Consider the following 14,598-nt stretch of genomic DNA (forward strand, 5'->3'; position numbering starts at 1 on the left):
TTTTGGGGGAAACTCTTATTTTGCCAAACTTGGCTCAAGTTTGGAAAAATAACTATTCAAACAAGAAACCATTAAATAAAGATGAAATCCCAACGTAGTGGACATATTTGTAGTTCCAATATTCACTATATTACACCACTTAATGAAGCCGTCTTAGCTCAGTTGGTAGAGCGCATGGCTTTTAACTATGTGGTCGTGGGTTCGATTCCATCAGTCGACGGTCACTCTTCACTCCCTTTTGCCATTTCCTCGTTGCTTGGAAAATTTTGAATATTTTGAAATGTTTGTAGAATGTCATCTGCTTGCCTTGGTAAAATGGATCCCTGTGTTTGACTCGACTACCTAAATCATTAACTTTTTCTGTTGTCTTTTCTTTATCATTGGGTGTAGTTATAGAAACGGGGGTCAGGAACCGTTTAAGGATAAGATTGGTATTTTCTATAATATTTGAGATTTCGATTTTGTCTTGTTGTTCATTGTTAAGAATTTTTGAAGACGAAAAGGCCCTTGGCGTGTCATTTACTGAAGCTCATTCTTAGATTTATTTATTGAATATTATTGGGCAATGAGCACACCTTTTACTTTCCACAGAAATAAAAGTTTATGGCGTTTAGGTTCGTCAACTTCGTTTGGGATTTTGGGGGAAACTCTGATGTCGCTAAACTTGGCTCAAGTTTGGAAAAATAACTATTTCAACAAGAAACCATTAAATAAAGATGTAATCCCAACGTCGTGGACATATTTGTAGTGACAATATTCACTATGTTAGACCATTTAACGAAGTCGTCTTAGATCAGCTGGTAGAGCACATGGCTTTTAACTATGTGGTCATGGGTTCGATTCCCACAGTCGACGATCACTCTTCACTCTCTTTTGCCATTTCCTCGTTACTTGATTGTTCCACAATAGGATAATTCTGCATATTTTGAAATGTTTGTAGCATGTCATCTATTTGCCTTGGTAAAATAGATCCCTGTGTTTGACTCGACTACCTAAATCATTAATTTCTTCTGTTGTCTTTTCTTTATCGTTGGGTGTAGTTATAGAAGCGGGGATCAGGAACCGTTTAAGGATAAGATTGGTATTTTCTATAATATTTGAAATTCCAATTTTGTCCTGTTGTTCATTGTTAAGAATTTTTAAAAGACGAAAAGGCCTTGGCGTGTCATTTACTCAAGCTCATTCTTAGATTTATTTATTGAATATTGTTGGGCAATGAGCACACCTTTTACTTTCCATAGAAACCAAAGTTCGTGGCATTTAGGGTCTTCAACTTCGTTTGGGCTTTTGGGGAAAACTCTTATTTTGCCAAACTTGGTTCAAGTTTGGAAAAATAACTATTTCAACAAGAAACCATTAAATAAAGGTGGAATTTCAACGTCGTGGACATATTTGTAGTGCCAATATTCACTAAGTTAGACCACTTAACGAAGCCGTCATAGCTCAGCTGGTAGAGCGCATGGCTTTTAACCATGTGGTCGTGGGTTCGATTCCCACAGTCGGCGGTCATTCTTCACTCTCTTTTTCCATTTCCTCGTTGCTTGATTGTTCCATAATCGGATAATTCGTTATATTTTGAAATGTTTGTAGCATGTCATATGTTTGCCTTGGTAAAATGGATCACTGTGTTTGACTCGACTACCTAAATCATTAACTTCTTCTGTTGTCTTTTATTTATCGTTGGGTGTAGTTATAGAAGCAGGGATCAGGAACCGTTTAAGGATAAGATTGGTATTTTCTATAATATTTAGATTCCGATTTTGTCTTGTTGTTTATTGTTCAGAATTTTGAAGACAAAGAGGCCCTTGGCGGTCATTTACTCAAGCTCATTCTTAGATTTATTTATTGAATTATGGGATATGACACCTTTTACTTTCCATAGTATAAAAGTTCATGGCGTATAGGTCGTCAACTTCATTTGGGCTTTTGGGGAAACTCTTATTTTGCCAAACTTGGCTCAAGTTTGGAAAAATAACTATTCAAACAAGAAACCATTAAATAAAGATGAAATCCCAACGTAGTGGACATATTTGTAGTTCCAATATTCACTATATTACACCACTTAATGAAGCCGTCTTAGCTCAGTTGGTAGAGCGCATGGCTTTTAACTATGTGGTCGTGGGTTCGATTCCCACAGTCGACGGTCACTCTTCACTCCCTTTTGCCATTTCCTCGTTGCTTGGAAAATTTTGAATATTTTGAAATGTTTGTAGAATGTCATCTGTTTGCCTTGGTAAAATGGATCCCTGTGTTTGACTCGACTACCTAAATCATTAACTTTTTCTGTTGTCTTTTCTTTATCATTGGGTGTAGTTATAGAAACGGGGGTCAGGAACCGTTTAAGGATAAGATTGGTATTTTCTATAATATTTGAGATTTCGATTTTGTCTTGTTGTTCATTGTTAAGAATTTTTGAAGACGAAAAGGCCCTTGGCGTGTCATTTACTGAAGCTCATTCTTAGATTTACGGTCATTCTTCACTCTCTTTTTCCATTTCCTCGTTGCTTGATTGTTCCATAATCGGATAATTCGTTATATTTTGAAATGTTTGTAGCATGTCATCTGTTTGCCTTGGTAAAATGGATCCATGTGTTTGACTCGACTACCTAAATCATTAACTTCTTCTATTGTCTTTTCTTTATCATTGGGTGTAGTTATAGAAGCGGGGATCAGGAACCGTTTAAGGATAAAATTGGTATTTTCTATAATATTTTAGATTCCAATTTTTTCATGTTGTTCATTGTTCAGAATTTTTGAAGACGAAAAGGCCCTTGGCGTGTCATTTACTCAAGCTCATTCTTAGATTTTTATTGAATATATTGGGCAATGAGCACACCTTTTACTTTCCATAGTAACAAAAGTTTGTGGCGTTTAGGGTCGTCAAACCACTTAATGAGACCGTCTTAGCTCAGCTGGTAGAGCGCATGGCTTTTAACCATGTGGTTGTGGGTTCGATTCTCATAGTGGGCGGTCACTTTGCACTCTCTTTTGCCATTTCCTCTTTGCTTGATTATTCCACAATCGGATAATTCTGCATATTTTGAAATGTTTATAGCATGTCATCTGTTTGCCTTGGTAAAATGGATCCCTGTGTTTGACACGACTACCTAAATCATTAACTTCTTTTGTTGTCTTTTCTTTATCGTTGGGTGTAGTTATAGAAACGGGGATCATGAACCGTTTAAGGATAAGATTGGTATTTTCTATAATATTTTAGATTCCTATTTTGTCTTGTTGTTCATTGTTCAGAATTTTTGAAGACGAAAAAGACCTTGGCATGTCATTTACTTAAGCTCATTCTTAGATTTATTTATTGAATATTATTGGGTAATGAGCACACCTTTTACTTTCTGCAGTAACAAAAGTTCGTGGTGTTTAGGGTCGTCAACTTCGTTTGGGCTTTTGGGGGAAACTCTGATTTTGCCAAACTTGGCTCAAGTTTGGAAAAATAACTATTTCAACAAGAAACCATTAAATAAAGATAGAATCCCAACGTCGTGGACATATTTGTAGTGCCAATATTCACTATGTTAGACCACTTAACGAAGCCGTCTTAGCTTAGCTGGTAGAGCGCATGACTTTTAACCATGTGGTCGTGGGTTCGAATCCCACAGTCGGCGGTCACTCTTCACTCTCTTTTGCCATTTCCTCGTTGCTTGATTGTTCCACAATCGGATAATTATGCATATTTTGAAATGTTTGTAGCATGTCATCTGTTCTCCTTGGTAAAATGGATCCCTGTGTTTAACTCGACTACCTAAATCATTAACTTCTTCTGTTGTCTTTTCTTTATCCTTGGGTGTAGTTATAGAAGCGGGGATCAAGAACCGTTTAAGGATAATTGATATTTTCTATAATATTTTAGATTACGATTTTGTCTTGTTGTTCATTGTTCATAATTTTTGAAGACGAAAGGCCTTGGCGTGTTATTTACCAAGCTCATTCAGATTTATTATTGAATATTATTGGCAATGAGCACACCTTTTACTTTCCACAGTATAAAAGTTTGTGGCGTTTAGGGTCGTCAACTTCGTTGGCTTTTGGGGAAACTCTGATTTTGCCAAACTTGGCTCAAGTTTGAAAAATAACTATTTCAACAAGAAACCATTAAATAAAGATGGAATCCCAATGTCGTGGACATATTTGTAGTGCCAATATTCACTATGTTAGACCACTTAACGAAGCGTCTTAGCTTAGCTGGTAGAGCGCATGACTTTTAACCATGTGGTCGTGGGTTCGAATCCCACAGTCGCGGTCACTCTTCACTCTCTTTTGCCTTTCCTCGTTGCTTGATTGTTCCACAATCGGATAATTATGCATATTTTTGAATGTTTGTAGCATGTCATCTGTTTGCCTTGGTAAAATGATCACTGTGTTTGACTCGACTACCTAAATCATTAACTTCTTCTGTTGTCTTTTCTTTATTGTTGGGTGTAGTTAGAAGCGGGATCAGGAACCGTTTAAGATAAGATTGGTATTTTCTATAATATTTTAGATTCTGATTTTGTCTGTTGTTTATTGTTTCAGAATTTTTGAAGACAAAGAGGCCCTTGGCGTGTCATTTACTCAAGCTCATTATTAGATTTATTTATTGAATAGTATTGGGTTATGAGCACACCTTTTACTTTCCATAGTAATAAAAGTTCATGGCGTATAAGGCGTCAACTTCATTTGGGCTTTTGGGGAAACTCTTATTTTGCCAAACTTGGCTCAAGTTTGGAAAAATAACTATTCAAACAAGAAACCATTAATAAAGATGAAATCCCAACGTAGTGGACATATTTGTAGTTCCAATATTCACTATATTACACCTTAATGAAGCCGTCTTAGCTCAGTTGGTATAGCGCATGGCTTTTAACTATGTGGTCGTGGTTCGATTCCCACATCGACGGTCACTCTTCACTCCCTTTTGCCATTTCCTCGTTGCTTGGAAAATTTTGAATTTTGAAATGTTTGTAGAATGTCATCTGCTTGCCTTGGTAAATGGATCCCTGTGTTTGACTCGACTACCTAAATCATTAACTTTTTCTGTGTCTTTTCTTTATCATTGGGTGTAGTTTATGAACGGGGTCAGGAACGTTAAGGATAGATTGGTATTTTCTATAATATTTGAGATTTCGATTTTGTCTTGTTGTCATTGTTAAGATTTTTGAAGACGAAAAGGCCCTTGCGTGTCATTTACTGAAGCTCATTCTTAGATTATTTATTGAATATTGGGCAATGAGCACCCTTTTACTTTCCACAGAAATAAAAGTTTATGGCGTTTAGGTTCGTCACTTCGTTTGGGATTTTGGGGGAAACTCTGATGTCGCTAAACTTGGCTCAAGTTTGGAAAAATAACTATTTCAAAAGAAACCATTAAATAAAGATGTAATCCCAACGTCGTGGACATATTTGTATGACAATATTCACTATGTTAGACCATTAACGAAGTCCGTCTTAGATCAGCTGGTAGAGCACATGGCTTTTAACTATGTGGTCATGGGATTCCCACAGTCGACGATCACTCTTCACTCTCTTGCCATTTCCTCGTTACTTGATTGTTCCACAATAGATAATTCTGCATATTTTGAAATGTTTGTAGCATGTCATCTATTTGCCTTGGTAAAATAGATCCCTGTGTTTGACTCGACCACCTAAATCATTAATTTCTTCTGTTGTCTTTTCTTTATCGTTGGGTGTAGTTATAGAAGCGGGGATCAGGAACCGTTTAAGGATAAGATTGGTATTTTCTATAATTTGAATTCCAATTTTGTCCTGTTGTTCATTGTTAAGAATTTTTAAAAGACGAAAAGGCCCTTGGCGTGTCATTTACTCAAGCTCATTCTTAGATTTATTTATTGAATATTGTTGGGCAATGATACCTTTACTTTCCATAGAAACCAAAGTTCGTGGCATTTAGGGTCTTCAACTTCGTTTGGGCTTTTGGGGAAAACTCTTATTTTGCCAAACTTGGTCAAGTTTGGAAAAATAACTATTTCAACAAGAAACCATTAAATAGGTGGAATTTCAACGTCGTGGACATATTTGTAGTGCCAATATTCACTAAGTTAAGACCACTTAACGAAGCCGTCATAGCTCAGCTGGTAGAGCGCATGGCTTTTAACCATGGGTCGTGGGTTCGATTTAGCATGTCATCTGTTTGCCTTGGTAAAATGGATCCTGTGTTTGACTCGACTACCTAAATCATTAATTCTTCTGTTGTCTTTTCTTATCGTTGGGTGTAGTTATAGAAGCGGGGATCAGGAACCGTTTAAGGATAAGATGTTTGACTCGACTACCTAATCATTAATTTCTCTGTTGTTTTTCTTTATCGTTGGGTGTAGTTATAGAAGCGGGGATCAGGAACCGTTTAAGGATAAGATTGGTATTTCTATAATTTTTGAAATTCGATTTTGTCCTGTTGTTCATTGTTCAGAATTTTTAAAGACGAAAAGGCCCTTGGCGTGTCATTTATTCAAGCTCATTCTTAGATTTATTTATTATAAATTATTGGGCAATGAGCACACCTTTTACTTTCCATAGAAACCAAAGTTTGTGGCGTTTAGGGTCTTCAACTTTTTGGGCTTTTGGAAAAACTTATTTTGCGAAACTTGGCACAAGTTTGGAAAAATAACTATTTCTACAAGAAACCATTAAATAAAGGTTGAATTTCAACGTCGTGGACATATTTGTAGTGCCAATATTCACTAAGTTAGACCACTTAACGAAGCCGTCATAGCTCAACTGGTAGAGCGCATGGATTTTAACCATGTGGTCGTGGGTTCGATTCCCACAGTCGGCGGTTACTCTTCACTCTCTTTTTCCATTTCCTCGTTGCTTTATTGTTCCACAATCGGATAATTCTGTATATTTTGAAATGTTTGTAGCATGTCATCTGTTTGCCTTGGTAAAATGGATCCTTGTGTTTGACTCGACTACCTAAATCATTAACATCTTCTGTTGTCTTTTCTTTATCGTTGGGTGTAGTTATAGAAACGGGGATCAGGAACCGTTTAAGGATAAAATTGGTATTTTCTATAATATTTTAGATTCCAATTTTTTCCTGTTGTTCATTGTTCAGAATTTTTGAAGACGAAAATGCCCTTGGCGTGTCATTTACTCAAGCTCATTCTTAGATTTATTTATTGAATATTATTGGGCAATGAGCACACCTTTTACTTTCCATAGTAATAAAAGTTCGTGGCGTTTAGGGTCGTCAACATCGTTTGGGGGAAACTCTGAATTTTCCAAACTTGGCTCAAGTTAGGAAAAATAACTATTTCAACAAGAAACCATTAAATAAAGATGGAATCCCAACTTCGTGGACATATTTGTAGTGCCAATATTCACTATGTTAGACCACTTAATGAGACAGTCTTAGCTCAGCTGGTAGAGCGCATGGCTTTTAACCATGTGGTCATGGGTTCGATTCTTATAGTGGGCGGTCACTCTGCACTCTCTTTTGCTATTTCCTCTTTGCTTGATTATTCCACAATCGGATAATTCTGCATATTTTGAAATGTTTATAGCATGTCATCTATTTGCCTTGGTAAAATGGATCCCTGTGTTTGACACGACTACCTAAATCATTAACTTCTTTTGTTGTCTTTTCTTTATCGTTGGGTGTAGTTATAGAAACGGGGATCAGGAACCGTTTAAGGATAAAATTGGTATTTTCTATAATATTTTAGATTCTAATTTTTTCCTGTTGTTCATTGTTCAGAATTTTTGGAGACGAAAAGGCCCTTGGCGTGTCATTTACTCAAGCTCATTCTTAGATTTATTTATTGAATATTATTGGGCAATGAGCACACCTTTTACTTTCCATAGTAATAAAAGTTCGTGGTGTTTAGGGTCGTCAATATCGTTTGGGCTTTTGGGGGAAACTCTGATTTTGCCAAACTTTGCTCAAGTTTGGAAAAATAACTATTTCAACAAGAAACCATTAAATAAAGATGGAATCCCAACGTCGTGGACATATTTGTAGTGCTAATATTAACTATGTTAGACCACTTAATGAAGCTGTCTTAGCTCAGCTGGTAGAGCGCATGGCTTTTAACCATGTGGTCGTGGGTTTGATTCCCACAGTCGGCGGTCACTCTTTACTTTCTTTTGCCATTTCTTCTTTTGAAATGTTTATAGCATGTCATCTATTTGCCTTGGTAAAATGGATCCCTGCGTTTGACACGACTACCTAAATCATTAACTTCTTCTATTGTCTTTTCTTTATCGGTTGGTATAGTTATAGAAACGGGGATCATGAACCGTTTAAGGATAAGATTGGTATTTTCTATAATATTTTAGATTCTGATTTTTTCTTGTTGTTCATTGTTAAGAATTTTTGAAGATGAAAAGGCCCTTGGCGTGTCATTTACTCAAGCTCATTCTTAGATTTATTTATTGAATATTATCTGGTAATGAGCACACCTATTACTTTCCACAGAAACAAAAGTTTGTGGTGTTTAGGGTAGTCAACTTCGTTTGGGCTTTTGGGGGAAACTCTGATTTTGCCAAACTTGGCTCAAGTTTGGAAAAATAACTATTTCAAAAAGAAACCATTAAATAAAGATGGAATCCCAACGTCGTGGACATATTTGTAGTGCCAATATTCACTATGTTAGACCACTTAACGAAGCCGTCTTAGCTCAGCTGGTAGAGCGCATGGCTTTTAACCATGTGGTCGTGGGTTCGATTCCCACAGTTGGCAGACACTCTTCACTCTCTTTTGCCATTTCCTCGTTGCTTGATTGTTCTTTAATCGGATAATTATGCATATTTTGAAAAGTTTGTAGCATGTCATCCGTTTGCCTTGGTAAAATGGATCCCTGTGTTTGACTCGACTACCTAAATTATTAACTTCTTCTGTTGTCTTTTCTTTATCGTTGGGTGTAGTTATAGAAGCGGGGATCAGGAACCGTTTAAGGATAAGATTGGTATTTTCTATAATATTTGAGATTCCGATTTTGTCTTGTTGTTCATTTTCAGAATTTTTGAAATTGAAAAGTCCGTTGGCGTGTCATTCACTCAAGCTCATTCTTAGATTTATTTATTGAATATTATTGGGCAATGAGCACACCTTTTACTTTCCACAGTAATAAAAGTTCGTGGTGTTTAGGGACGTCAACTTCGTTTGGGCTTTTGGGGGAAACTCTAATTTTGCCAAACTTGGCTCATGTATGGAAAAATAACTATTTCAACAAGAAACCATTAAATAAAGATGGAATCCCAACGTCGAGGACATATTTGAAGTGCTAATATTCACTATGTTAGACCACTTAACGAAGCCATCTTAGCTCAGCTGGTAGAGCGCATGGCTTTTAACCATGTGGTCGTGGGTTCGATTCCCACAGTCGGCGGGCAATCTTCAATCTCTTTTGCCATTTCCTCGTTGCTTGATTGTTCTTTAATCGGATAATTCTGCATATTTTGAAATGTTTTTAGCATGTCATATGTTTCCCTTGGTAAAATGGATCCCTGTGTTTGACTCGACTACCTAAATCATTAACTTATTCTATTGTCTTTTCTTTATCATTGGGTGTAGTTATAGAAGCAGGGATCAGGAACCGTTTAAGGATAAAATTGGTATTTTCTATAATATTTTAGATTCTAATTTTTTCCTGTTGTTCATTGTTCAGAATTTTTGGAGACGAAAAGGCCCTTGGTGTGTCATTTACTCAAGCTCATTCTTAGATTTATTTATTGAATATTATTGGGCAATGTGCACACCTTTTACTTTCCGCAGTAATAAAAGTTCGTGGCATTTAGGGTCATCAACTTTGTTTGGGCTTTTTGGGGAGACACTGATTTTACCAAACTTTACTCATGTTTGGAAAAATAACTATTTCAACAAGAAACCATTAAATAAAGATGGAATCCCAACGTCGTGGACATATTTGTAGTTCCAATATTCGCTATGTTAGACCACTTAACGAAGCCGTCTTAGCTCAGCTGGTAGAGCGCATGGCTTTTAACCATGTGGTCGTGGGTTTGATTCCACAGTCTGCAATCACTCTTCACTCTCTTTTGCTATTTCCTGGTTGCTTGATTGTTCCACAATCGGATAATTCTGTATATTTTGAAATGTTTGTAGCATGTCATCTGTTTTCCTTGGAAAAATGGATCTCTGTGTTTGACACGACTACCTAAATCATTAACTTCTTCTGTTGTCTTTTCTTTATCGTTGGGTGTAGTTATAGAAACAGGGATCAAGAACCGTTTAAGGATAAGATTTGTATTTTCTATAATATTTTAGATTCCTATTTTGTCTTGTTGTTCATTGTTCAGAATTTTTGAAGACGAAAAGGCCCTTGGCGTGTCATTTACTCAAGCTCATTCTTAGATTTATTTATTGAATATTATTGGGTAATGAGCACACCTTTTACTTTCCGCAGTAACAAAAGTTCGTGGTGTTTAAGGTCGTCAACTTCGTTTGGGCTTTTGGGGGAAACTCTGATTTTGCCAAACTTGGCTCAAGTTTGGAAAAATAACTATTTCAACAAGAAACTATTAAATAAAGATAGAATCCCAACGTCGTGGACATATTTGTAGTGACAATATTCACTATGTTAGACCATTTAACGAAGCCGTCTTAGATCAGTTGGTAGAGCGCATGGCTTTTAACCATGTGGTCGTGGGTTCGATTCCCACAGTCGGCGATCACTCTTCACTCTCTTTTTCGAATTCCTCGTTACTTGATTGTTCCAAAATCAGATAATTCTGCATATTTTGAAATATTTGTAGCATGTCATCTGTTTGCCTTAGTAAAATGGATCCCTATGTTTGACTCGACTACCTAAATCATTAATTTGTTCTATTGTCTTTTCTTTATCGTTGGGTGTAGTTATAGAAGCGGGGATCAGGAACCGTTTAAGGATAAGATTGGTATTTTCTATAATATTTGAATTCCGATTTTGTCATGTTGTTCATTGTTCAGAATTTTTAAAGTCGAAAAGGCCCTTGGCGTGTGATTTACTCAAGCTCATTCTTAGATTTATTTATTGAATATTATTGGGCAATGAGCACACCTTTTACTTTCCACAGAAACTAAAGTTCGTGGCGTTTAGGGTCGTCAACTTCATTTGGGCTTTTGGGGAAAACTCTGATTTTGCCAAACTTGGCTCAAGTTTGGAAAAATAACTATTTCAACAAGAAACCATTAAATAAAGATGGAATTCCAACGTCGTGGACATATTTGTAGTGCCAATATTCACTAAGTTAGACCACTAAACAAAGCCGTCATAGCTCAGTTGGTAGAGCGCATGGCTTTTAACCATGTGGTCGAGTGTTCGATTCCCACAGTTGGCGGTCACTCTTTACTCTCTTTTGCCATTTCCTCGTTGCTTGATTGTTACACAATCGGATAATTCTGCATATTTTGAAATGTTTGTAGCATGTCATCTGTTTGCCTTGGTAAAATGGATCCCTGTGTTTGACTCGACTACCTAAATCATTAACTTCTTCTGTTGACTTTTCTTTATCGTTGGGTGTAGTTATAAAAGCAGGGATCAGGAACCGTTTAAGGATAAAATTGGTATTTTCTATAATATTTTAGATTCTAATTTTTTCCTGTTGTTCATTGTTCAGAATTTTTTGAGACGAAAAGGCCCTTGGCGTGTCATTTACTCAAGCTCATTCTTAGATTTATTTATTGAATATTATTGGGCAATGAGCACACCTTTTACTTTTCATAGTAACAAAAGTTCGTGGCATTTAGGGTCGTCAATATTGTTTGGGCTTTTGGGGGAAACTATGATTTTGCCAAACTTGGCTCAAGTTTGGAAAAATAACTATTTCAACAAGAAACCATTAAATAAAGATGGAATCCCAACGTCGTGGACATATTTGTAGTGCCAATATTCACTATGTTAGACCTCTAAATGAAGCCGTCTTAGCTCAGCTGGTAGAGCGCATGGCTTTTAACCATGTGGTCGTGGGTTCGATTCCCACAGTCGGCAGTCACTCTTCACTCCCTTTTGCCATTTCCTCTTTGTTTGATTATTCCACAATCGGATAATTCTGCATATTTTGAAATGTTTATAGCATGTCATCTGTTTGCCTTGGTAAAATGGATCCCTGTGTTTGACTCGACTACCTAAATCATTAACTTCTTCTGTTGACTTTTCTTTATCGTTGGGTGTAGTTATAGAAGCGGGGATCAGGAACCGTTTAAGGATAAAATTGGTATTTTCTATAATATTTTAGATTCTAATTTTTTCCTGTTGTTCATTGTTCTGAATTTTTGAAGACGAACTTGGCGTGTCATTTACTCAAGCTCATTCTTAGATTTATTTATTGAATATTATTGGGCAATGAGCACACCTTTTACTTTCCATAGTAACAAAAGTTCGTGGCATTTAGGGTCGTCAATATCTTTTGGGCTTTTGGGGGAAACTATGATTTTGAAAAACTTGGCTCAAGTTTGGAAAAATAACTATTTCAACAAGAAACCATTAAATAAAGATGGAATCCCAACGTCGTGGACATATTTGTAGTGCCAATATTCACTATGTTAGACCTCTAAATGAAGCCGTCTTAGCTCAGCTGGTAGAGCGCATGGCTTTTAACCATGTGGTCGTGGGTTCGATTCCCACAGTCGGCAGTCACTCTTCACTCCCTTTTGCCATTTCCTCTTTGTTTGATTATTCCACAATCGGATAATTCTGCATATTTTGAAATGTTTATAGCATGTCATCTGTTTGCCTTGGTAAAATGGATCCCTGTGTTTGACACGACTTCCGAAATCATTAACTTCTTCTGTTGTCTTTTCTTTATCGTTGGGTGTAGTTATAGAAACGGGGATTAGGAACCGTTTAAGGATAAGATTGGTATTTTCTATAATATTTTAGATTCCTATTTTGTCTTGTTGTTTATTGTTCAGAATTTTTGAAGACAAAAAGGCCCTTGGCGTGTCATTTACTCAAGCTTATTCTTAGATTTATTTATTGAATATTATTGGGTAATGAGCACACCTTTTACTTTCCGCAGTAACAAAAGTTCGTGGTGTTTAGGGTTGTCAACATCATTTGGGCTTTTGGGGGAAACTCTGATTTTGCCAAACTTGGCTCAAGTTTGGAAAAATAACTATTTCAACAAGAAACCATTAAATAAAGATATAATCCCAACGTCGTTGACATATTTGTAGTGCCAATATTCACTATGTTAGACCACTTAACGAAGCCATCTAGCTCAGCTGGTAGAGCGCATGGCTTTTAACCATGTGGTCGTGGGTTCGATTCCCACAGTCGGCGGGCACTCTTCACTCTCTTTTTCCATTTCCTCGTTGCATGATTGTTCTATAATCGGATAATTCTGCATATTTTGAAATGTTTGTAGCATGTCATCTGTTTGCCTTGGTAAAATTGATCCCTGTGTTTGACTCGACTACCTAAATCATTAACTTCTTATATTATCTTTTCTTTATCGTTGGGTGTAGTTATAGAAGCGGGGATCAGGAACCGTTTAAGGATAAGATTGGTATTTTCTATAATATTTTAGATTCCAATTTTGTCTTGTTGTTCATTGTTCAGAATTTTTGAAGATGAAATGGCCCTTGGCGTGTCATTTACTCAAGCTCATTATTAGATTTATTTATTGAATATTATTGGGAAATGAGCACACCTTTTACTTTCCACAGTAATAAAAGTTCGTGGCGTTTAGGGTCGTCAACTTCGTTTGAGCTTTTGGGGGAAACTCTGATTTTGCCAAACGTTGCTCATGTTTGGAAAAATAACTATTTCAACAAGAAACCATTAAATAAAGATGGAATCCCAACGTCGTGGACATATTTGTAGTGCTAATATTCACTATGTTAGACCACTTAACGAAGCCGTCTTCGCTCAGTTGGTAGAGCGCATGCCTTTTAACCATGTGGTCGTGGGTTCGATTCCCACAGTCGGCGGTCACTCTTCACTTTCATTTGCCATTTCCTCTTTGCTTGATTGTTCCACAATCAGATAATTCTGCATATTTTGAAATGTTCATAGCATGTCATCTGTTTTCCTTAGTAAAATGGATCCATGCGTTTGACACGACTACCTAAATCATTAACTTCTTCTGTTGTATTTTCTTTATCGGTTGGTGTAGTTATAGAAACGGGGATCAGGAACCGTTTAAGGATAAGATTGGTATTTTCTATAATATTTTAGATTCCGATTTTGTCTTGTTGTTCATTGTTCAGAATTTTTGAAGATGAAAAGGCCCTTGGCGTGTCATTTACTCAAGCTCATTCTTAGATTTATTTATTGAATATTATTGGGTAATGAGCACACCTTTTACTTTCCACAGTAACAAAAGTTCGTGGTGTTTAGGGTAGTCAACTTCGTTTGGGCCTTTGGTGGAAACTCTGATTTTGCCAAACTTGGCTCAAGTTTGGAAAAATAACTATTTCAACAAGAAACCATTAAATAAAGATGGAATCCCAACGTCGTGGATATATTTGTAGTGCCAATATTCACTATGTTAGACCACTTAACGAATCCGTCTTTGCTCAGCTGGTAGAACGCATGGCTTTTAACCATGTGGTCGTGGGATCGATTCCCACAGTCGGCGGTCACTCTTCACTCTCTTTTTCCATTTCCTCGTTGCTTGATTGTTCCACAATCGGATAATTCTGCATAT

General features: G+C 36.7%; 13 non-coding genes across 13 annotated transcripts; all 13 read left to right on the forward strand.

The window, feature by feature from the left end:
* Nucleotides 1–1,432: 1,432 nt before the first annotated feature.
* Nucleotides 1,433–1,505, forward strand: TRNAK-UUU. The gene has a single exon. It is a non-coding gene; the product is annotated as a tRNA-Lys (tRNA).
* Nucleotides 1,506–2,070: 565 nt separating this feature from the next.
* On the forward strand, nucleotides 2,071–2,143 carry TRNAK-UUU. The gene has a single exon. It is a non-coding gene; the product is annotated as a tRNA-Lys (tRNA).
* A 1,404-nt stretch (nucleotides 2,144–3,547) lies between these two features.
* Nucleotides 3,548–3,620, forward strand: TRNAK-UUU. The gene has a single exon. It is a non-coding gene; the product is annotated as a tRNA-Lys (tRNA).
* A 562-nt stretch (nucleotides 3,621–4,182) lies between these two features.
* Nucleotides 4,183–4,255, forward strand: TRNAK-UUU. The gene has a single exon. It is a non-coding gene; the product is annotated as a tRNA-Lys (tRNA).
* A 2,456-nt stretch (nucleotides 4,256–6,711) lies between these two features.
* TRNAK-UUU lies at nucleotides 6,712–6,784 on the forward strand. Its single transcript has one exon. It is a non-coding gene; the product is annotated as a tRNA-Lys (tRNA).
* Nucleotides 6,785–8,003: 1,219 nt separating this feature from the next.
* Nucleotides 8,004–8,076, forward strand: TRNAK-UUU. Its single transcript has one exon. It is a non-coding gene; the product is annotated as a tRNA-Lys (tRNA).
* A 540-nt stretch (nucleotides 8,077–8,616) lies between these two features.
* On the forward strand, nucleotides 8,617–8,689 carry TRNAK-UUU. Its single transcript has one exon. It is a non-coding gene; the product is annotated as a tRNA-Lys (tRNA).
* Nucleotides 8,690–9,265: 576 nt separating this feature from the next.
* On the forward strand, nucleotides 9,266–9,338 carry TRNAK-UUU. The gene has a single exon. It is a non-coding gene; the product is annotated as a tRNA-Lys (tRNA).
* A 1,226-nt stretch (nucleotides 9,339–10,564) lies between these two features.
* TRNAK-UUU lies at nucleotides 10,565–10,637 on the forward strand. The gene has a single exon. It is a non-coding gene; the product is annotated as a tRNA-Lys (tRNA).
* Nucleotides 10,638–11,863: 1,226 nt separating this feature from the next.
* Nucleotides 11,864–11,936, forward strand: TRNAK-UUU. Its single transcript has one exon. It is a non-coding gene; the product is annotated as a tRNA-Lys (tRNA).
* Nucleotides 11,937–12,507: 571 nt separating this feature from the next.
* Nucleotides 12,508–12,580, forward strand: TRNAK-UUU. Its single transcript has one exon. It is a non-coding gene; the product is annotated as a tRNA-Lys (tRNA).
* Nucleotides 12,581–13,157: 577 nt separating this feature from the next.
* On the forward strand, nucleotides 13,158–13,229 carry TRNAK-UUU. The gene has a single exon. It is a non-coding gene; the product is annotated as a tRNA-Lys (tRNA).
* A 577-nt stretch (nucleotides 13,230–13,806) lies between these two features.
* TRNAK-UUU lies at nucleotides 13,807–13,879 on the forward strand. Its single transcript has one exon. It is a non-coding gene; the product is annotated as a tRNA-Lys (tRNA).
* The last annotated feature ends 719 nt before the right edge of the window (nucleotides 13,880–14,598 follow it).

This window comes from Hibiscus syriacus, unplaced genomic scaffold (assembly GCF_006381635.1).
Source record: "Hibiscus syriacus cultivar Baekdansim isolate YM2019G1 unplaced genomic scaffold, ASM638163v2 tig00111621_pilon, whole genome shotgun sequence".
NCBI classification, from domain to species: Eukaryota; Viridiplantae; Streptophyta; class Magnoliopsida; order Malvales; family Malvaceae; genus Hibiscus; species Hibiscus syriacus.